The sequence below is a fragment of the Bacillus rossius genome, chromosome 7, assembly GCF_032445375.1.
Source record: "Bacillus rossius redtenbacheri isolate Brsri chromosome 7, Brsri_v3, whole genome shotgun sequence".
Taxonomy (NCBI): domain Eukaryota; kingdom Metazoa; phylum Arthropoda; class Insecta; order Phasmatodea; family Bacillidae; genus Bacillus; species Bacillus rossius.
This window is the reverse complement of record NC_086335.1, coordinates 30850731-30875759: the sequence shown is the minus strand read 5'-3', so window position 1 is coordinate 30875759 and position 25029 is coordinate 30850731. Positions and strand designations below refer to the sequence as shown.

At 44.4% G+C, this 25029-nt stretch overlaps 1 protein-coding gene across 1 annotated transcript in view; it reads right to left on the bottom strand.

Annotated features, from left to right (window-relative positions):
- Positions 1-24017, bottom strand: part of LOC134534520 (protein NDNF) — a 132946-nt gene extending 108929 nt beyond the window's left edge. The window contains exon 1 of the mRNA XM_063372999.1: positions 23742-24017. The gene's annotated coding sequence lies outside the window, so the exon portion shown is untranslated. The remainder of the gene's footprint in view (positions 1-23741) is intronic.
- Positions 24018-25029: the final 1012 nt, after the last annotated feature.

The following is a 25029-nucleotide window of genomic DNA, read 5'->3' as shown; positions in this document are numbered from 1 at the left end:
CCACACCCGGCCACCAGCTATCAGCACACTCCTCCAGGACCTGCTGGGACCCTTCCCCACTGCAACCACTGGACCTAGCCCTCGCATCCTGCAACACACACCCAGCCGCCGGCTATCAGCACACTCCTCCAGGACCTGCTGGGACCCTTCCCCACTGCAACCACTGGACCTTGCCCTCGCATCCTGCAATACACACCCGCCCATCAGCCATCAGCACACTCCTCCAGGACCTGCTGGGACCCTTCCCCACTGCAACCACTGGACCTAGCCCTCGCATACTGCAACACACACCCGGCCGCCGGCTATCAGCACACTCCTCCAGGACCTGCTGGGACCCTTCCCCACTGCAACCACTGGACCTTGCCCTCGCATCCTGCAACACACACCCGGCCACCAGCCATCAGCACACTCCTCCAGGACCTGCTGGGACCTTTCCCCATTGCAACCACTGGACCTAGCCCTCGCATCCTGCAACACACACCCGGCCACCAGCCATCAGCACACTCCTCCAGGACCTGCTGGGACCCTTCCCCACTGCAACCACTGGACCTTGCCCTCGCATCCTGCAACACACACCCGGCCACCAGATATCAGCACACTTAGTGGGACTCCTCCTCCAGGACCTGCCGGGACCCTTCCCCACTGCAACTAATGGACCTCGCCCTAGCATCTTGCAACACACACCCGGCCACCCGCTAGCAGCACACTCCTCCAGGACCTGCTGGGACCCTTCCCCACTGCAACCACTGGACCTCGCCCTCGCATCCTGCAACACAAACCCGGCCGCCAGCTGTCAGCACACTCCTCCAGGACCTGCCGGGACCCTTCCCCACTGCAACCACTGGACCTCGCCCTCGCATCCTGCAACACACACCCGGCCACCGGCTATCAGCACACTCCTCCAGGACCTGCTGGGACCCTTCCCCACTGCAACCACTGGACCTCGCCCTTGCATCCTGCAACACACACCCGGCCGCCAGCTGTCAGCACACTCCACCAGGACCTGCTGGAACCCTAACCCACTGCAACCACTGGACCTTGCCCTCGCATCTTGCAACACACACCCGGCTTCCAGCCATCAGCACACTCCTCCAGGATCTGCTGGGACCCTTCCCCACTGCAACCACTGGACCTAGCCCTCGCATCCTGCAACACACACCCGGCCACCAGCTATCAGCACACTCCTCCAGGACCTGCTGGGACCCTTCCCCATTGCAACCACTGGACCTCGCCCTCACATCCTGCAACACACACCCGACCGACAGCTATCACCGCACTTGGTGGACTCCTCCTCCAGGACCTGCCGGAACCCTTTTCCCACTGCAACAAATGGACCTCGCCCTCGCATCCTGCAACACACATCCGGCCACCCGCTATCAGCACACTCCTCCAGGACCTGCTGGGACCCTTCCCCACTGCAACCACTGGACCTTGCCCTCGCATCCTGCAACACACACCCGGCCACCTGCTATCAGCACACTACTCCAGGACCTGCTGGGACCCTTCCCCCATGCAACCACTGGACCTCGCCCTAGCATCCTGCAACACACACCCGGCCACCAGCCATCAGCACACTCCTCCAGGACCTGCTGGGACCCTTCCCCACTGCAACCACTGGACCTTGCCCTCGCATCTGTAACACAAACCCGGCAACCCGCTATCAGCACACTCCTCCAGGACCTGATGGGACCCTTCCCCACTGCAACCATTGGACATCGCCCTCGCATCCTGCAACACACACCCGGCCGCCAGCTATCAGCACACTTAGTGTACTCCTCCTCCAGGACCTGCCGGGACCTTTTTCCCACTGCAACAATTGGACCTCGCCCTAGCATCTTGCAACACACACCCGGCCACCCGCTAGCAGCACACTCCTCCAGGACCTGCTGGGACCCTTCCCCACTGCAACCACTGGACCTTGCCCTCGCATCCTGCAACACACACCTGGCCGCCAGCTTTCAGCACACTCCTCCAGGACCTGCCGGGACACTTCCCCACTGCAACCACTGGACCTAGCCCTCGCATCCTGCAACACACACCCGGCCACCAGCTATCAGCACACTCCTCCAGGACCTGCTGTGATCCTTCCCCACTGCAACCATTGGACCTAGCCCTCGCATCCTGCAATACATACCCGGCCGCCAGCTATCAGCACACTTGGTGGGCCTCCTCCTCCAGGACCTGCCGGGAACCTTTCGCACTGCAATTACTGGACCTCGCCTTCGCATCCTGCAACACACACCCGGCCACCGGCTATCAGCACACTCCTCCAGGACCTGCTGGGACACTTCCCCACTGCAACCACTGGACCTAGCCCTAGCATTCTGCAACACACACCTGGCCACCCGTTTTCAGCACACTCCTCCAGGACCTGCAGGGACCCTTCCCCACTGCAACCACTGGACCTCGCCCTCGCATCCCGCAACACACATCCGGCCGCCAGCTATCACAACACTTGGTGGGACTCCTCCTCCAGGACCTGCCGGGACCCTTTTCCCACTGCATAAATTGGACCTCGCCCTAGCATCCTGCAACACACACCCGGCCACCCGCTTTCAGCACACTCCTCCAGGACCTGCTGGGACCCTTCTCCACTGCAACCACTGGACCTTGCCCTCGCATCCTGCAACACACACCTGGCCGCCAGCTTTCAGCACACTCCTCCAGGACTTGCTGTGACCCTTCCCCACTGCAACCACAGGAACTCGCCCTAGCATGCTGCAACACACACCCGGCCACCAATTATCAGCACACTCTTCCAGGACCTGCTGTGAACCTTTCCCACTGCAACCATTGGACCTAGCCCTCGCATCCTGCAATACACACCCGGCCGCCAGCTATCAGAACACTTGGTGGGACTCCTCCTCCAGGACCTGCCGGGAACCTTTCGCACTGCAATTACTGGACCTCGCCTTCGCATGTTGCAACACTCACCCGGCCACCAGCTATCAGCACACTCCTCCAGGACCTGCTGTGACCCTTCCCCATTGCAACCACTGGACCTAGCCCTCGCATTCTGCAACACGGACCCAGACACCAACTATCAGCACACTCCTCCAGGACCTGCCGGGACCCTTCCCCACTGCAACCACTGGACCTAGCCCTCGCATCCTGCAATACACACCCGGCCACCAGCTATCAGCACACTCTTCCAGGACTTGCTGTGACCCTTCCCCACTGCAACCATTGGACCTAGCACTCGCATCCTGCAATAAACACCCGGCCGCCAGCTATCAGCACACTTGGTGGGACTCCACCTCCAGGACCTGCCGGGACCCTTTCGCACTGCAATTACTGGACCTCGCCTTCGCATCCTGCAACACTCACCCGGCCACCAGCTATCAGCACACTCCTCCAGGACCTGCTGTGACCCTTCCCCACTGCAACAACTAGACCTAGCCCTCGCATCCTGCAACACGCACCCAGCCACCAACTATCAGCACACTCCTCCAGGACCTGCCGGGACCCTTCCCCACTGCAACCACTGGACCTAGCCCTCGCATCCTGCAACACGCACCCGGCCACCAGCTATCAGCACACTCCTCCAGGACCTGCTGGGACCCTTCCCCACTGCAACCACTGGTCCTTGCCCTCGCATCCTGCAACACACACCCGGCCGCCAGCTATCAGCACACTTGGTGGGACTCCTCCTCCAGTACCCGCCGGGACCCTGCCCCACTGCAACCACTAGAACTCACCATCGCATCCTGCAACACACACCCGGCTGCCAGCTATCAGCACACTTGGTTGGACTCCTCCTCCAGGACCTGTTGGGACCCTTCCCCACTGCAACCACTAGACCTCGCCCTCGCATCCTGCAACACACACCTGGTCACCGGCTATCAGCACACTTCTCCAGGACCTGCCGGAACCTTCCCCACTGCAACCACTGGACCTAGCCCTCGCATCCTGCAATACACACCCGGCCACCAGCTATCAGCACACTCTTCCAGGACTTGCTGTGACCCTTCCCCACTGCAACCATTGGACCTAGCACTCGCATCCTGCAATAAACACCCGGCCGCCAGCTATCAGCACACTTGGTGGGACTCCACCTCCAGGACCTGCCGGGACCCTTTCGCACTGCAATTACTGGACCTCGCCTTCGCATCCTGCAACACTCACCCGGCCACCAGCTATCAGCACACTCCTCCAGGACCTGCTGTGACCCTTCCCCACTGCAACAACTAGACCTAGCCCTCGCATCCTGCAACACGCACCCAGCCACCAACTATCAGCACACTCCTCCAGGACCTGCCGGGACCCTTCCCCACTGCAACCACTGGACCTAGCCCTCGCATCCTGCAACACGCACCCGGCCACCAGCTATCAGCACACTCCTCCAGGACCTGCTGGGACCCTTCCCCACTGCAACCACTGGTCCTTGCCCTCGCATCCTGCAACACACACCCGGCCGCCAGCTATCAGCACACTTGGTGGGACTCCTCCTCCAGTACCCGCCGGGACCCTGCCCCACTGCAACCACTAGAACTCACCATCGCATCCTGCAACACACACCCGGCTGCCAGCTATCAGCACACTTGGTTGGACTCCTCCTCCAGGACCTGTTGGGACCCTTCCCCACTGCAACCACTAGACCTCGCCCTCGCATCCTGCAACACACACCTGGTCACCGGCTATCAGCACACTTCTCCAGGACCTGCCGGAACCTTCCCCACTGCAACCACGGGATCTTGCCCTCGAATCCTGCAACACGCATCCGGCCGCCAGCTGTCAGCACACTCATCCAGGACCTGCTGTGACCCTTCCCCACTGCAACCACTGGACCTTGCCCACGCACCCTGCAACACGCACCCGGTCACCGGCTATCAGCACACTTCTGCAGGACCTGCTGGGACCCTTCCCCACTGCAACCACAGAACCTTGCCCTCTCATTCTACAACACAAACCTGGCCACCTGCTATCAGCACACTTGGCGGGACTCCACCTCACCACGGTTCGGGACCATCCTCACTGTACCACTGGACTTCGTGCTCTCATCCTGCAACACTCTCACGGCCGTCAGTGGTCATAACATGCGGCGTTACTCCTTCTCCAGGGGACCATCCCCACTGCAACCACAGAACCTTGCCCTCTCATTCTACAACACAAACCTGGCCACCTGCTATCAGCACACTTGGCCGGACTCCACCTCACCACCTATCGGGACCATCCTCACTGTACCACTGGTCTTCGCGCTCTCATCCTGCAACATTCTCACGGCCGTCAGTGGTCATAACACGTGGCGGGACTCCTCCTCCAGGGGACCATCCCCACTGCAACCACAGAACCTTGCCCTCTCATTCTACAACACAAACCTGGCCACCTGTTATCAGCACACTTGGCCGGACTCCACCTCACCACCTTTCGGCACCATCCTCACTGTACCACTGGACTTCGCGCTTTCATCCTGCAACATTTTCACGGCCATCAGTGGTCATATCACGTGGCGGGACTCCTCCTCCAGGGGACCATCCCCACTGCAACCACAGAACCTTGCCCTCTCATTCTACAACACAAACCTGGCCACCTGCTATCAGCACACTTGGCCGGACTCCACCTCACCACCTTTCGGGACCATCCTCACTGTACCACTCGACTTCGCGCTCTCATCCTGCAACATTCTCACGGCCGTCAGTGGTTATAACACGCGGCGGGACTCCTCCTCCAGGGGACCATCCCCACTGCAACTACAGAACCTTGCCCTCTCATTCTACAACACAAACCTGGCCACCTGCTATCAGCACACTTGGCCGGACTCCACCTCTCCACCTATCGGGACCATCCTCACTGTACCACTGGACTTCGTGCTCTCATCCTGTAACATTCTCACGGCCGTCAGTGGTCATAACACGCGGCGGGACTCCTCCTCCAGGGGACCATCCCCACTGCAACCACAGAACCTTGCCCTCTCATTCTACAACACAAACCTGGCCACCTGCTATCAGCATACTTGGCCGGACTCCACCTCTCCACCTATCGGGACCATCCTCACTGTACCACTGGACTTCGTGCTCTCATCCTGTAACATTCTCACGGCCGTCAGTGGTCATAACACGCGGCGGGACTCCTCCTCCAGGGGACCATCCCCACTGCAACTACAGAACCTTGCCCTCTCATTCTACAACACAAACCTGGCCACCTGCTATCAGCACACTTGGCCGGACTCCACCTCTCCGCCTATCGGGACCATCCTCACTGTACCACTGGACTTCGTGCTCTCATCCTGCAACATTCTCACGGCCGTCAGCGGTCATAACACCTGGCGGGACTCCTCCTCCAGGGGACCATCCCACTGCAACCACACAACCTTGCCCTCTCATTCTACAACACAAACTTGGCCACCAATTCTCAGCACAATTTGTTGGACTTATCCTCCAGGACCGGTTGGAACCGTCCTCACTGCGACCACTGGACACTGCGACCTAATACATAGAGGCACAGTTTTTTCGTGGGTTTATTAGGAGACAAAGCACTCATTGGCTAAACTGTTAACGATTTTCACCTTCAATTTAAATAGAGCCTTGGTTAAAAATTATTCAAGCATCTTCTCATATTGACACTTAGTTTACTTACTTTGAACATGTAGCCAAAAGAATATTCTTGGTAAATCAACAAACCTTTTTTAAAACTGGTTAAATCTACAGCAAGAACCCCCTTTTTTTGTTCATCTTTTTTTAGGACCGAACTTGCAACTTGGAAATCGCAGTTTCTTTGAAGATTCAGTTATTTGAAATTACGAAGAACTCTTTTTTTTATTTCAGTTAAATTCTTCGTTGGAATGTCCGTAAACATTATGCACTTGTTGACAGTGTAAAGACCTGACAAATTCGCTTTATTTTCTGGTACTGATTAGCTATGCACATTTGTACATAAATAGGTCGAAGGCTGCTGTCCATTGGCTACTACCACATTTCATCTTCAGGGTAGTATTTATACTGAGTCTCTTTTCTTGGCAAAAATGGAGTGGGGTGATTTGTGTTTAAAAACTATATATGGTACATTAAGACAGTATTTTAAGTGTATAATGGGATAAATGACAGCCTCTCTCCAAATAATAACGCAACATTTTCAGGTCTTTGTCAGTGATTAAAGACCGACAGAATTCGCTCATTCATTTCGTTATAGGCTAGACTTCAAACAATTTTACCTTTAGATCTGGTTCTGAAATTGATTCTCAGGTAATCTTGAGGACTGTAAGCCAATGAGAAACCCTAAACCAAAAGAAGTACCCAAACACAGGGATTCCAGTTGAAACATCTCCAAGTCAGTAGCCAATGATCGGGTCATATTTGGACAAGTATTTAGAAACCTGTGGTGTCCATCCTAGAGAGTAGTAAACCCGTGATATTTGCCGGTCGCAATCAATGATTGGACTACAGTGCTCGTTATACGCCCTGGTAGACTCTGAGCCGGTAATAAATAAAAATAAGTGTTTACACTATTAACTGCAACGCGCCAATGTTATCAACATTGTTATAGACCATGAGGAATATTAAATGCTTGCTCATGAATATTAAAAACTGATGGTTCCAGCTAAGAGTGAATCCATTTTTTTTTTTAAATAATTGATGCTCTAGCCACAATTCGTATGCAGTTTTTCTACTAAACAACGCTGGTTACAAAATATCCAGGATTTCACGTTATTTTACTGATACCTAGGTAAAGAGTTCATTTATTTAACATGAACTCTCAAGAATCATTTTGGAGTGTGTAAAATGTTCTCTAAAAACTTCTTTCATCGACAACATAACCCTACTATTTCTTCCACATGCAAAATTCCCTCTAAACTACCAAACACAAAACTCGGAAACCCGGAAAATGGAGTTATATGGAGATCCATGTACACGGATCTACCTTTAAACTGTCTGATGTCAATTTGTGGCTCAATAGTAAACTGGCTATAATTTATAACAGTTCAAAAATAGTTAAAATAATCGCAAATATTTCCAGTTTTAACTGTTACCTATCAGCTCATTAAACTTTTTTTTTACTGTGGCCACAGAAATATAATAGGCAAATCTCGTTTAAAGACTTTATACATACTTTCGCAAAAATTTGAAAGGAATAAATATAGTTTTACAAAAAAAACACTTAGCAGGGAAAAAATATTATATCTCAGTGCTGTAAGCAAAACTAAAAAATTCCTAATGAGTGTAATAAATATATTTTACACAACAGTTTTTTAAGGATATTAATTTTAATATCTAGAAAACTTCTTCCTTCCTCATTAAAAAACCTAGGAAACTCATATCTAAAAAAATAAGGATCATTAATTAAACTGCAAAAAGGTTTCCAAGAAGGCTTACGGTCACTTGCAATACTTTTTAAATTTAAATTTTGCTGGTAATATTGTCACATCAGCTATGACTGGAGGTATGGAAATTTTACGAGTTGATTATCAGCATATCATAGGTTTTAGTGCTTGAGCATAAGTTCTTTGTTAGTAGTATTTTATCCTTGATAGCAGATATTTTAGTCTTGAATGGCTTACATACATAAGTTCCGACAGTTGATCTGCTGTTAGTTGGATTTCGGTTGATAGTGCCTTCGCACTTGTCGAAACTGTTGTCCTCCAATTGAATACGTCGCAAAAACAAGTTCAAGTAATTAAGTTGTTTCGTGGGATGAATCCGCAAAAGTCTTGAATCTCGTCCTTGACACAAGAGATCATAGTCTGAATAGCCTACATAAGTGTCGAACACTCAATTACTGTTTGTTTGATTTTGGTTTATAGTACCTTAGAACTGGTTGAAACGGTATTCCAATTGAATACGTCGTAATAACAAGTTCAAGTGTTTAAGCTGTTTTGTGAAATGAATCCGCAAAAGTTTTGGGTATCTTAGTCCTCATAAGTGTATCGCTATAATCATTTTTTAATTTAGTGAGAATGCCAACTACTCTCTCAAAATTATTTTTGCTCTCGTTGTGACCTCTGACCCGCACCGTGGCACAGCCTCCCGGAGTTGCTCTACCTGACCTCCCCTCCCCTGCTCCGCCTCCTGGCTCACCGTCGCATTTTTAGGCGGGTCAAGGGTTAAATGTCAACTCCCAAGCAGAAATAGACTGCGGGAAGAGATTGCTTTGTGTTGTGTTCTAATAGAATCTAACAAAACATTCCCAAGTACGAAACCTGGCTTTGAAACCGTATCCTTTTGTGTCCTATCTTTTGCGTCGCTCGGTAAACACATTTTCTTTGTTTTGCTTACCACCTTCTATTAAGGACATTCGTGTGGAAAAAACGTACAACATATTATGATTTATGATTTTCTTTCTTTCAAACACAATTCGTATTTTAAAATAGCAACATATTATATCAAAACTTTTGTTTGTTACAAATGTGATTTAAGTGCTGATGATGATGTTAAGGGTTCTCTGAGACTGAGAGAGAGAAGATATCTGGATGATGGAGCGTGCATGGATTGATTGTCCACATACATCCATACATTTGGCGGTCATTGCATCCTGATTGAGAAGGTGCGGATTAGAGCGGCTAGTCATTAAGGAATTTAAGCCATTTTTAGGAATTTCGAAGGCGTTAGCTTTTTTGAGGACTAACAAGGGTAGTTTTCTCCTAAAACGGGGATTTTTCCCGCTAAAACGGGAAATGTTTAGGAATTTTGAGTCATTTTGGGTAATTTTTAAGGAATTTTGAGTCCAAGATGGCTGCCGTGAAGTCAAAATCCAAGATGGTGGTCATCACCAAGCACCGCACCTCAAACCCTGTGCTCGGACCGGCTATTCTACACTAAAACATTTTTTCATTTATATTTTAACAGCAGTATCCAAATATCGGAAAGGGTCAAAAGTAAGGGTCAAGGCCAAATTTCAAGATCAAAGTTAAAGGTCAAGGGGGTCAAGGTTAAGGAAAAATTTCTATGATTTCTATGATAATGGGCACCTTGACGTCATTATCGAAGATGGCTGTCGGCACCAGCACCGCAACTTAAACCCAGCGCTCGGACCTACTATTATTACTACTCATATTTGAGGTTATCTTTCTAAATTTGTCTGATGGAGAAAATTTAGAGCCAATTTCTGTCCAATACTACCCCTTCAACTCTAATGTCAGGTAAAGTCAAGAACAAATGTTTTGACAATGTGAAAGGCGGCGACCGGGAAAAGTGAAGTGCTCTCCGACTGTTTTTCTTATCAAACTGAAAGTTCGTGAAGCTATCCTTTTCTTGACGGGGATTGCAACTGCGTATTTTACTTGGCGCGCTGCTCTCCAGTACTTTGTGATTTACGCGAGAACTGTAACGCTTTTGGTTATTACCAAGATGTTAAATTGAAGAAAAAACTCGTTGTAACGAACTGTGTATTATATTGTGTAAAATTTTTTATAATATTGTACAAAAAACGCTTGTTTAGTAACCCGTAGTAAAACTATCCAAAAGAAAAAAAATCATTAAAAATTATTAGGTTGGATAACAGTGCTAGTATTATATACATAATCGTTTAAAACTTTGATTTGAGTCATCACGCAATAATTGCACTCCACATCCATAAATTACTGTCACTTCGTGGACCTAACACAGTCATGTTTATTAAATTATTTTCTACGATTTGGGAGAGTGTATCACATAAATATGATACATCTTAAAAATCTACGAAGTTTTATCTTTCAGCATATGAATTTTATTTCTTATTAAATTAATTAACATTCTTATTATTTTCAAAAGAAAAACACCATTATTGTTGCCAATTCGTGAACCGCCCCCTTAATGCGAGGCGGCGACCGGGAAAAGTGAAGTGCTCTCCGACTGTTTTTCTTATCAAACTGAAAGTTCGTGAAGCTATCCTTTTCTCATATATTATTAGAAACCGAAAAAAATATATTGGGGGGATTCATTTCGAGACAGGCTAAAATTCAAATCGGTGTACCTTTGAGGCGGCCGTCTGTTCGGGGTGTATGTGTGTTAGTGAGGCGGGATGATAAGTGTGACGCTCGCTGGTGCTTCTAGCGCGGTGTCGCCTCTAAGCGCATGGCTTTGAACTTGTGCGCAATCTTCTCGTCGTCACAGGATAACTGTGAATTATTAGCGGTGACCGTAACATTATATGGCGGTGAAATGACTATAAAGGTGTAATTCAAGGGCCTTTAGTGCTTTCAAGAATCTTTACCATTTGTTTTACGCCTAAAAATTACTCTGGAAAATCACGTGTTTTAGTCATTTTAACTCTTCTAAAAATACAGTTAAATAACTTAATCAGAAATAAAAAGTACTTTTCGGCCCTCAGAGAATTCTTAAATGCTTTTCGTAAGCAGACCCCACTCGGATATATTTAGTAGTTTTGAAATCGCGTTGTTTTTCTTGAATTCTACGCACCGTTTGTGTGGCCAGATTGGTGGGCCCTTAAGCTGCTTATTTTAAAAAATTGTGTCACAGTCACCTGGACTCCGAGCCAAAAATAAATTCCGAGCCAAGGAAGTATCGAATCTTGGGAAACCCAGTTGAGACGACCCACAAGTCAGCAGCCAATGAACTGGCGCTATTTTCCCAAGTGTTCAGAGAGGACTGTGTTGTTAATCCTGAAGGTCATCGAAACCGCGATAGTGCCAGTTCCTATCTTTCACACACGCGCTTCAGTTCCCATCTGCCTTCGCGTCTCAACTATCGCCGCATTTATTTCAAACAAATAAAAATGAGCAAACACAGGCATTTTGTAGATCCATATAATATTTCTTTTAAATTGTGTTTGTACGCAGTAGAGACTGCGTAGAATTCGTTTACCATGATCTCCCTTATGGACTCTGCAGTAATCTGCTGGCTCGGGCGAATGCCACAGTGTTCACAGCCCACTCGTTTGATAGATGTCTCGACTGTATTTATTATAACAAGATATTTATTTGCTTGAAAGTTTCCCATTGGCTCATAGCTCTCCATATAAACTGGGGGCCAATAGCAAAAGCAATCCAGATGTTTAAGTAATTGGACTCTAGTCAAACGCGAAACGAAACCGCTAATTTGTCAGGTCCTTTATAATAAAAAAATTAATATTTTTTACAATAACGTTTTCAGAAGTTTGCAAGAGAAATTTTCTCTATTAAAACACACGTATTTGAAATAATTTACCATACAAAACTGAACTAAACAAAACACACACACACACACACACACACACACACATATATATATATATATATATAGTAACGTAACATTTACAAATGTTTTATGTTAAGTTACTAAAAATGGAACTTTCTACAGGAAAGAGAGTAAACTTCCGTGACTAAAATGGCTCTATGCTCTTGAGTGAACGAATGTTTTCCAGATGAATAGTAGACGACCCCATCCTCTTGTTTGTTTTCCTTACTTTGAAGATATGGCTGTTATCATTAGTTGAGTGGCCTGAATGTTTTTCGTGTGAGTTATTGTGTTGCTTAAGTCTTTGAGTTTAAAAACAATGAAGAGATGAAAATCCTTTTTGAAGTATATTTTTCATTGCCGTAAAAAAGAATGTGCTAACTCAGACGCTCAAACTGAAAATGTACTAAATTAAAGCGAACAAGGGTCTAGCACCATTTTGCAACTTTAAATCCAAATTTCCCCCGCCGGGGTGAGTTGCACGAGGGTTGGGGGGGGGGGGGAGGTGGCGTACAACCCGCTTCATTGAGATCAGCGTCAAATGTAATACAATTAACACAGTATTTTAAACAACTGGACAACTTTACATTTACAAAAGATTTCTTTGTAAACGAATTGCCAATAAATATTCTGTAGTACTATAAGAAAGATAATGTAAACACTATGGTTATTTTTTCATGTATGAAATACATTCTTCTAGATAATACTGAATATTTGTTACGAAAACTGGCGCATTATTTTTTAAATCGATGTTTCATTGAAACATAATATTTTTTTTTCAAACCATACAAAAATAATGTAATATGCAATAATTGGGCTATATTTTATTTTCTTGTGCTTATTAATGTGCGCAGTTAATACCGAGAAGCTATTCAGGGAACAGTTAACAATCAACTGTATTACTATTTGGAGGAACTGGCACGACACAAAGCATAAATGCCCGGTTGGGAATCCGAACCTAGTATTACTGCAAACGATGTTATGTAGCGATGCAGTTTTTTTATTATTTAAATGTACAAAAATTTTTTAGTGAATATTTCCGTTCCATTTACAAAAAAAAAAACGGAAAGGCAATCATGGGGACTGTAGATAGAAGTGAAAACTTAAAACTTTGTTTTTATATGTGTAATATGTGATTATTTCTGTCAAATGTACGTTAGAAAATGATTTTGTTAATATATCACTAGCATGTCGGTGATGCGAACCCGTACGTTTTGCCCCTACCAATAATAACTTAAAAATTCACAGAAATTAAGTTTTATCATTTAAAAAAAATAGAACTTAAATCCACAAATAATCAACATTACCTCTCATAAATAAATAACCTGAAATTTTAAGAAATTCACTACTTAAATAAATAAACAAAAGTAAAACCCTCAACGCGGTCAATTTAACTTCACTTACTGCTACTACAGCATGTCGGTGACGCGAACCCACAAGATTTTACCCATCCAAAAAGACTCCAACATGAACATAATACAGTCGAGTATATACAATGTATAAGTGTGTATATATATGCGTATACACGTACACAGGCCGCTGCGATTCGCCAGTCTGGCGCAACACATCACTAGCATGTCGGTGACATGAACCCATAAGTTTTGCCCCTGCCAAAAATCGCTCAACGCGGCTAAATAAGTTTTTACTTAAAAAAAAATTGGTTGTCTATAAAGTCGGTTTATGGACGATAGTTTAACGCGACAACGTCATAAAAAAATTGATGAAATGATTGCATACTTTTATGAATAAAATTGAATAATTTGTATTGAATTAACACTATTTTTAATGGATACAAAGAAGGAGTGAAATTAAATCTACAATTTAATTGATAAATTTACTTTTATTTGCACTCATTAATTCAAATATGTTTATTACTTAAACGAAGAGATTATTTTAACTATAACTTTTATACATGTTTGCTATTTAACTTCTTCCAATCTGTGTTATTCTGTTAAGGATAGGACGATGATAGGAAAAAGTAGGAAACGAATGGGAGTGTTTCAAGTTTAATGTGCCTCAAAAAGTCAAATCGATGGTTGTTCCAATCGAGTGGAAGATAGATATATGCGGCGCAAACGTACAATGAGCGTAACGGGACACGGCGTAACGGGACAATGTGCGTAACGGGAAACTTTTTCGTGCGTGCAGTCGGCGTTCATCGATTTAATAGACGTTGTCACGTCAAAAAGCGTTTCAGCGAGTGGGGCCGTTCACCCCACAACTTCAGTGTTCCAGGTCCTGCTTGTGAACCTCGGGTCGCAGTTCCGGGAGGTCGGCGCGTCTGAAGGCGCACACGCGGAGGTGGAACTGGGAAGCGCCGGCGAAGCAGCGGGGGCTGTTGACGGGAGTCCCGCCGCGCCGCAGATGTTTACGGCACTCCGGAGACGAGGAGGAGGAGGGCGCTGTTTGTGCGACACCGAGGCCGCGAAGTGGATGGCTCCCGCGCTGCTTGCTTGTTCAGCCGCGCGCCTCCCCGGCCCAGCGGGGGGAACCCGAGTCATTGGGACACACCACAAAGGAGCTGTCTGTGCTCGCGCGGCGCGGACAGATCGCGCCCTGGGTGTCAACCCTCCTAGCTCGGCTCTTCTTCTACCGGGAAAAACCTTCCCCCATCACGAGGGGCCGTCGTCTATTTTTAGGTGGGATCGTCGCTTGACATCGATTCTCCGAACGTAATCTGGACTTTTTTCTCTCTCTCACGCACACACACTCTCTCTCTGTCACCCGCTGCAAACGTCAAAAGAAGCGCCGATCTTTTGAGAGACGCGCGTAAGAAGAGCGTCTGAAGGTGGATATCTTTGGATCGGACGAAGCCCAGATGTCCCTGCGGTTATCCCTCTGTTTTGAGTGGCTTCCGAGCTACGTCGCCGAATGTCTTACACAGCTTCGCTTGTTGAAACCTTTTTTATACAGCCGGTATATTAATGGGAGAATCAAAGGGTAACTGAGTTAACGTGTGTGATTTATGTAACGTATGTAACGAATATTGCTCGACAGAATTTTTTTTTTGAAATTTAAACCATATTGTTACGAACGCAGACAGGACCGCGACACGTGCTGGATTCGGGGCTGGCTGGCGGCCCTGAAAGGCCACAGGCGTCGAACGCCGTGTCACGTGCGGTCCATTGACGTAAGGCATGCCACGCGTGCCTTGCCGGATTACAAGGGTCACCGCTACCCCCTCCGCCCTCCACTCACCCGCGCATCGTCCTGCCACGACGCCGTTATCTGTCGTTGAGCGGCCTTGGAAATTCCGTGTGCCACCCCGTGAACGAGCGACGCTATTCTCGACGCTTCGGGCTACTCGCCACAGCTGCTCTCGTCAGTTCTAGAAGGGTGCCACAGACTACTTAAGCAGGGACGCCGGATTCGGTGACGTAGTCCCGTGACGGAGTTCCGCGGTGAGTTCGGCACTCTAGTGACTCCTTTAGAAAATAGTGGAATCGGAAATCGGATAAAGCAATTGTAGACAATTAAGTTTTCCGTGCGAAAATGTGACGTCATTCACATTCGGATAAGGTCCGGACTGTTGTAGACGGGCCTTAAGAGTTCAAGCGTAATCTACTGTCAGTCACTGATTGATCATGGTTCGACCATATCTTCTATTACACCATTGAGCGGAGATCACTGGAATCTTCTAGATGATTCGACAATCGCGGTGGTTCCGAGCAGTGACCTCGGATGGACACTGCGCGAGCAGATATGTTCGGAATATTTGCGGACTTTATGCGTGTTAGTTTAATCACACTTAGATATTAGAATGTTATTTTTAAAAAATTCCAGATTATCCGTACTGCATGCATCAAAACTACTACTATTCTTATGTCACAACCATTTATGACGTGAAATACACATTTTTAAAGTTTTTGAAATATGTTTTTAAAGACATTTTTAGTTCGTCATAATTACTTTCCATTTTTAAATAGGATTTTTTTACAGTCAAACATCTATTATATATTCCAGACGGCTTTGATTTACGATAACTTCCAAACACCAGCATGTGTTTTCAGTCGTTATTAAAATTCAACCGACGACGCACGCGCTGCCATCGTAACAGCAACAGCATTAATCGATTGGTCCGAAAGCGTTACAATACAATCGATTGCAGCGTAAACGGTTCACTATCGCTTCTGCTGCAATTTACAACGCATGGAAAACGCAACGCGTGGCAATCAATAAATGAGATTGCGTTTCGAGGTTACGAAGCATTAAATTAGTTAATATATATATAATACACTTCGATATCATTGCACTAATCGATTGGCCCGAATGTGTTACAACAGAATCGATTGTAACATAAACTGTTCACTATCGCGTCTTCTGCAATTTACAACGCATGGAAAAAAGCAATGCGTGGCAATCAATCAATGAGAAGGCGTTTCGAGGTTACGAAGAATTGAATAAGTTAAATAAATAAATATATATAGTACAGTTAGAGATCATTGCACGGTCATATATAAAACGTGTACGATGACAGAAAATTCAACTAACACATTCCTCGACGTTGCTTCTGGGGAAGCCTTCTTTTCAAAAAAGAGAGAGCCAAACGCCCGATCGTGCATCTTCGGTTTTTTTTTGTTCATTGTAAATAAATATGGCGGTGTTGATTAAAGGATACTAATGGTCAATTAGGTTAGGTTAGCTACATTATAAATACTTTAAAACATTGTGGACGGTTGATTTGGTTAGGATAGCTACATGAACTTCGGGGAACTACGGGTTTTGGGTCTCGCGTCTGTGAAAAGAAGGCTTCCCCTGCTTCCGCCTGTTTTCCCCAGATTGTTCACGCGAGCGAAGATCGTGCACCGTATGGTGTGATGGCGCAAATATTGGAGGGGTTTGATCGAGTAACAGGCGATTTGCCTAACGGCGGTTTGCTTAAACATGAATTCGTTACGGCGATTTGCCTAAAGTCATTTCGCCTAAAGGCTTTTGCCTAACAGCGTTTTGCCTAACGGCGATTTGTCTAACGGCGATTTGCCTAACGGCGATTTGCTTAACGGCGTTTTCCCTAACGGAGTTCTGCCTGACGGCGATTTGCCTAACGGAGTTTTGCCTAACGGTTATATGCCTAACGGAGTTTTGCCTAACGGTGTTTTGCCTAAATTGTTACTATGATGACAAAACCTCGTTTTGCCTAACGGCGAATTACCTAACGGCATTTTGCTAATGGCGATTTGCCTAACAGCGTTTTGCCTAAACTAACCTAGCCTAACCTAACCTAACCTAACCTAAGCTAACCTAACATAACCTAAGCTAACCTAACCTAAGCTAACCTAACCTAACCTAACTTAACACAACCTAACCTAAGCTAACCTAACCTAAGCTAACCTAAGCTAACCTTACCTAGCCTAACGGCGTTTTGCCTAAACGGCGTTTTGCCTAAAATTAGGCAAAACGCCTTTAGGCAAAACGACACATGCCCGTTTGATCCGTGGATCGCTCTCGTGAGAAGACGGGAGAGAGGAATGGCCTCATGGGGACATGGGCGGTGACCTCGGCTCGACCGCCAGGGACCGCTGCTCTTGGAGAGGACACAGCGACCCGGGGCTCCGAAAAGGCGCGAAGCGGCGCGTCAATGTTCACCGGCGAAGCCCTCATCACAACGGCACTTAAACGGTTCACCATCGCGTCTGCTGCAATTTACACGCATGGAAAACGCAACACATGGCAATCAATCAATAAGACTGCGTTCCAAGGTTACGACTCATTAAGTTATTTAAAAGAACATAGGCCTAATATACTTCGATATCATTGCAAGGGCATATGATAAAAATGAACGACATAGTAGTAATGTATTTAGAAAATAAACGATCGCGGCTACCGCACCGCAGCCAAGTAGGTACTCGGCTTCTATTGGTCGCACAGGAGCAACGTGAACGAAAAGCTCAGCATTGGCAAACTAATGCGTACGGGTTCGTCTCCGTCTGCGTGCTGTTGCAGGAACTCCGTTCCGTGATATCCGTCTCCGTTTACGCGATCCGTTCCCATTTCCGTTTCAGTGTAAGTAGTATATAATAGCGGGAGCTGGTGCAGGTTCTATGTTGTGGTGTCGGTGGTGTCGGCTGCCATATAGGATTATGGCGTCATGGCGGCCATCTTGGTTCACCTTGACCTTGAAAATGTCTCAAAAAGACTCAAAATTCCTAGAAATTTCCCAATTTCATAGGTAAATACCAATTATAAGGGAAAATTTCCCATTTCATATATCTAAAAACTACAAAAATTCGAAATGCTTCAAAAAACCTTAACCTCAGAAAAAACGTAAATTCCTAAAAGCGGCATAAGACTCCTAAAAGCAAGCCACCCTAAGCCACCGAGGTGTTTACATTGACCTTGACCGTCAACTTAAAAATTTTTAATTTTCAAACAAAAAATCGAAAAACTTCCAAAAAAAAAATTCAAAAAATTGTTTACTTCAAATGTTTCACACTTCGTTTAACCCATCATCTTGGATTCTAGAACGTTACACTTTTTGTTACGCCCACCATCTTGGATTATGTAATCATGCAATTTTCGTTACGATCGCCATCTTTGATGTATATTACGTCATCTTTGCACTTTTCGGTAAGGCCGCCATCTCGAACATCCGTATATGTTATCCGATTTTAATGAAAAAAAAAAAATTCTTTTAAAAATTCCGCAATTTTAAATAATGTCTGCCATCTTGCCTACATGCTTATAGTTGGCACTGTAGATGCACCGAATACGGCCACCATTGAAATCATAAATGTAGTACATATTTATTCAGTCAGACAGTTATCTTGTAGACATTTATTTTTTCTGGTGAGTATGGTTTTTGCACCCGCCAAAAGGTAATGAAACATAACTAATTTTTCGATAAAATTTTTAATCTAAAATTACCTTCATGCACAGAACATGAATTAAACCAAGGATGGTAATATATATAATCAATTATTATATATTAAAAGGCAATGATCGCAGTAATTATAAATAATTTCCGGATTACTTTGTTTATAATTACGAATTTTCAAGATAGCGGCCATGGTCGACAATATGATGGACGCTAAGATACTACTTTACAATCTGGTGATTGACACTAGTGTGCTCTAGCGGGTAACAAATGAAGCATGTTGGCGGTAGCGCACTCTAGCAGAAGAAGAGAAGAAATCTAGCATGGTGTCATACATTATGATTGCCGTGACGTCACACTGGTAGGAGTACTATATGCCTAGGTTGTGGTGGTCAGTCGCCTGGTAAACATTGTGGAGTAAGTATGTGTTGACCGTTTCTTACAAGTGCATTCGCTGTGGATCGAACCTAGGACTCCACTATATGACATAGATTATTTTTTTATTGTAATATATTTTTATTTTTTTTTGCAATTTTTAATTTGTTTTAAAAAATGTTATTAAATAAATATTATTTTCACTCCTTTGGTTCAAACTGAAAACTCCGGACTCCTTGGCGTAAGAGCGTTTTGTTTATAAAATAATTGTTTGTATATTTTTGTAAAATTTTCTCTGGTTTTAGAATAAAATAATTATTTTTATATTTAGGTAAAATTTTTACCGAGGTGCCACATTTGAGTCCAGGTATCAAATTTCATCTGAAATGTCACATTTTAAGGTCATCGGAGATAAAGTTCAAGGTTAAGGTCACCGGAATAATAGCTGGCGTACCCTAATACACAATACACGATCTGGAACCTGCTGTCGGACTGGCCAATACATGCTACAGGTCTGCTCTGACGTTAATGGTACGTCTGCTATTTAGAATTTTTTCAGGGGTTGAAAAACGAAAATAAAAATTAATTTTGCGAAATTTTCTCGTCTGCTTAAGGCTAAATTAAATTATATTCGCTAAGTTTCAATGTTCCAGCTCACTGAGACGTAGGTTTACAGTTAGATAGCGGAGAAAATTCTCTGTTAATTTCATGATAGGCTAAAATTCAAACTACTATACGTTCGTATCGCTGCCGCGATTGGCGTATTGTTTGGAGAACTGTGAGCCACTGAGAAAAATTCAACTGAGGACGTACTTCAAAGAACACTATTTTCTTGCGAATCTGGCCCGTGGTGCGGTGTACAACATTAAGTTCAAACCCCGTTGTGTAGCCCTCTGCCCAAACACTCCCTTACTAGTTGCCAGCAAGTCGATTGGCGTCAGGCGCAGACGGGTCCCTACCGCCGCGACCCGCCTATCCCTGCAGCATGGCAGGGTTCAACCTGAGCAGCACGCCGCCACGTGAAGCCAGAAAAGTTCTCTGCACCGTCCGCAACCTGTTCTCCGTCCTTTTCGTGTCAGAAACACGTTTCACAACAATGTTTCCCAAAAACGGTGAATTAAATTTCGACTGTGAAATTTTACTTCCATCGCGCCCAAACAAGTTTCACTTCAAAAATTTTACCTGTCCTTATTAATAGTTTGTATATTTGAGTGAGTGAGTCGCACATGGGATTGAATATATTATGAATAGAATTAAAAAAAACTACAAAGAACAAAATAAAGTTTTTTTTTTTTAAATTTACGAGTACCCGTTGTACGGGGCTTAAGGATAACTTGAGACGTGTTTTCTTGCATGGTTTTTGTTTGCTCAGGTCTGGAACGACAATGGCTGCAGTCACTGAACCTTCCCAACGCCTGGAGCACGCCACCAATGTTTGGGGGGGGGGGGGTGACCCCCCTCCACCACCAAGAAACCCTGAAACAGGCCTCAATCAATCTCCACGCGTGGCGGCCCGCGCGGACCAGTTACGGTCTCCCATTCAGAGCACTTCCTTCCAGTCTCCTGGCCGCTCGTCGAATAAAAATCTCTCCCCGGTTCACTGGACACTACGTGACAGAAATTTTTTGTTCGGCATTAAGGATTCAAATCGCCATACGACGTCGTTTGCGTAATGGCTTACCGTTCCCTTTAACAGCTATTTCTTGCCTTCAAGGTCAAGCAGATACGATGTCTTAATACAGCATTTCCTTTCAAATTAACTTAATTTTAGAAAATAATTAAGGTCGTTATTTTAATAGTGTAAGGTTTAAGAGACCGAGCAGCTGGAAAGGTCAATAACTCAGCATTTTAAAAGTAATATAAGTTTAATATTTATTTAAGGAAGAGAGATAGGAGCCAAAAATCCGCCATCTTGGTTTCAAACTTTTTTAGACTATGACAATTTTTTGTTAAATTGTAAGAATTTCGCTTCCTTAAAGCATAGTTTATAATTTAATTTTATGCTTGAAATAAATAGTAAATGATTGCGAAGTCATTGGCGTTCAGAATATAATAAATTTTTGGAAAGACTTTTAACACTGTCAATAAAGTTTTGGTTTATTTTTATTTTAATGTTTTCTATTTGTCTTAACGATGGCCAAATTTCAATACGCAGATACGCCATAAAAACCATTGAAACCAGTATAGCATTTTCAGTTTCTATTCTTCTTACTTAATAACCATTTTCTCTAAACCAGTATTGCATGAAATAAGTACTTTAATTTAAAAATAATCGTGTTGTAATAATCCTGCAGATGAACATTTACAAGAACATATGTTTGAAAAGAAAAATTCAAAAACTTTTATTTAGTTAAAATTTCAGATCACTTTAAAACCTAATTTAAAATGAATAAATTTTCTTAGTGGGCCCTGCGAATAGTCGGTGGTATTGTCTTCAGTTATAAAAAAACATCTGTAAAGAAATTTCAATTTAATTACCAAAAATCGTAACTTTAATTTGCAACACGAATAATAAGCTTACTTTATAGAAGGTTGAGATTAATATGACAAAAATATGACTTGTTTACGACTTTGTGTATTTGGTAGCCTATGTGAGATTTATTCGCGGATTTGCTCGTATACGCTACTAACCTAATAATAACGGTGAAAGTTAGGATCAACTGAATTAATTTCGTGGAGCAAATTTTTTGTTTGTAGAGAAGCCATCATTCTGCGGTACATATAGACCACCAGGGAAGACTCCAGAGTCCTACTTGTACTCGCGGGATGGCAAACTGTTCATTGGCTACCGCTTGTGATGGGATGACATCTCCATCATTCACTGACAGGCGCCTATGATTACTTTAATAATTGAAGTTGGCTCGAGGTCTTCTTGCACCTGTCGGATAAACGATGATCCAATCACACAACACGTAGTAAAACACAGACATTGGCGGTGAAAAAAAGATACCACGAGATTATTCTCAGAACAAAAATCAAAGTTAAAAAAAATTTAACTGAAAAATAATATTTCGGAAGTTTTGGAAACTTAGTATTTATTTTATGGTATATTAATTAAATACGTACGATAAAACTTCGTAATATAATTTTCTAACAAATGTTTAAAATCTATAAAATATTAATTATAAATTCGTTTCAGCTGTCACCTCGAAAATAGGGCCAGGACCATTTTTACCGCGTAGTTGTGACAAAGCTGTACTGAAATCCACTTATCACAACCAGGCATTACTATGCAAGTTAAAAAAGTCTTGCCAGGACTCGCGGTGAAATGAGCTACAAGCAAAGTAACGGCGTGTAATAATAATTACAAACGCCTAACATCAGGCAGAAAATTTTCAAGAGTTTTACTACGTAGTTACTTGAGAGAGGGATACGATCATAAAATAAAAGAAAAAAAAATAGATTTTTAAATAAAGCGAGACTCCTTTCAGTTCAAACAAGTTATTTGAAAGAAATGCTTGCCCGAGAGAGTTACGTCTAGACAAAACTTTTATAGATCGATATTATCATGAAATCTATGAAAACAGTTTTTAATATTACAAAACATATCATTTTATTTTTCAATGTAACAAGCCAAAATGAATTATCTCGCGATCTCACAAAGTGAGTAGATTTTACTCACATTAAAAATAATATTTTTATAGTATTTTTTTGTTATAGATCAAATATTTAATAGAATTTTTTATTAAGCGTAATAGAGTTGTATTTTTGTCCGTCTATTTCTCCCTCATTCGTTTTGTATGTAAGCAGACTTCATAAAATGTAAACACACACTTCGAAAAATGAGTTTCTACAATTAAAAATTATCTGTAATCAGAAATTTTATCAAATTGTGTTTTTTAAATATTACAAGAAGCAAGAAAGCATGCGTAGATACCAATACCAACGTCCGACACTCTCTTGTCTCACTCACTAATAATCATAATATTACTGGTATTATATGTTTGGTATCTTGTTTATTACATCCGTGTAAAAAAAAGTACCAATAAAAGATTTTATAGTCAAAAATAAACTTATACATTACTCTTTATCATTAAGTAGACTTATAAAATGTAAAACAAGAATACATGTGGTTAAGAATAGAGTTGCAAAATTTCCTTCCGGTTACTTTAGGTTGCTCTGCACGTTGAGAAAACTTGTTATCACTTAACCCTTCCCGTCTGTTCGTGCACTGAAGTGGACAATTTGTATCTCAATGACACATGGTGTTTATCAAACCTTGGAGGTGTGGATTTAGGTGTATCTACATTCTAGTTGGACGTCATACTCTATGGCTATGGCATGTTGCTTTATAGTGATACATATTTTAATATAATAACTTTACCTAATATTAAAATTATAGTTTATGATTATTACGTCAGATATCCATGAAATAGCGTAGTGAAAATATATGTTATGAAGTAACAAGCTGAAAGGCCTCCTCGTAAAGGAGATGTTCGAACAGAAAGCCATAAGCGTGCGGGTACCTTGTCTGTGTGGCGCCCGCCTGAAGTGTATGCTGTCCTCTCGACAGGGCGGAGCGCGCAGGGTTGCAGCACGCCCAGGGGTCGGTGGCAGGCGCCCTTCAACACGAGCCCGGAGTCGCTGGCAGGTCCTCACGGGAGTGTTCCGTCTCAGAGGGCGGGCGGTCGGGGCAGCCGGCCCTCGCCGCGGGAGGCATCGCGCGCGTCCAGGGACCCACCTCGGTGTCTGTCGGCAGGAGCGAGACCGCGCCAGGCTTCGTGCGACCAGCCGCCCGCTGCCCCCTGCGACCGACTGACCGGTACCTGTTGCTATCCCCGGGGCGGCCCCGTGGTAAGTGATCTGCGCATGCGAGGCCACGCCCACTTCTCCGACTTCCACGCACGTCTCCCTCCCCTGCCCCTCCCCTCCCTCACGCGCCCCTTCCCCCCTCCCACCCCCCTTCTCACACACGGTGCCCGCGCGGACGACTGTCACTAAATTAGAGCGCCCGGCGTGCTCTGCCCCATTCAGCCGCGGCGCGCGCGACGCGACAGACAAGCGAAGAACGCGATTCATTAAAGGAAAAAAAAAGTGATCTGGTCTGTCAGTACTCGCCAGTGATGTGTAAACATCTAACCTTCGGTAACGAGCAAAAATGCATGCGTTCTCATGTTGTTGACGTTGCAAATTAACTTTTAATACGAATCTTGGCCACGAAACTTAAAGTAGATTTTTTTTAAACAGTGCCGAGCGTGATAAGCATACTGATAAATAAAATAATCGGTTTTCTAAAATAACAAAATTTCCAGATGCATTTCACACACAAATTTTCTGCGCCCGCCGCTAGAATTCGCTGCCTGAATCGTAAACGTCGCTTGCCACCATCAAAAGCATACATCAATTAGCAGCACGAAACAACAGGAAAATTTAAACTAAAAAAAGAAATAGCTCTGATAAAACCTTGGTTCTGAACCTGATTTTCAACAAGGAATTTTGTTAAAATACTACCCATCTTGTTAAAAATCAATGAACAGTTTCCGCACACGTTAATAAGTAATAATTATATGTCATTACCAAAATGTAAACCTGAAACATTTTAAAATACGTATTATAACACTAAGTATATGTTTGTATATTTGTTTTTGCTTAAACTAATGAAATCAGTCTGCAAATACTTCCTACGAATAAAAAACATAACCTAATTGAGTAGTTTACACATTGTTATTACATAATACTATATTATTATGTTTATAAAAAAGTTATAGTGACGAGGTGTTACCACGTCAAATATTTGCCCAAAAGCGCGCGCCT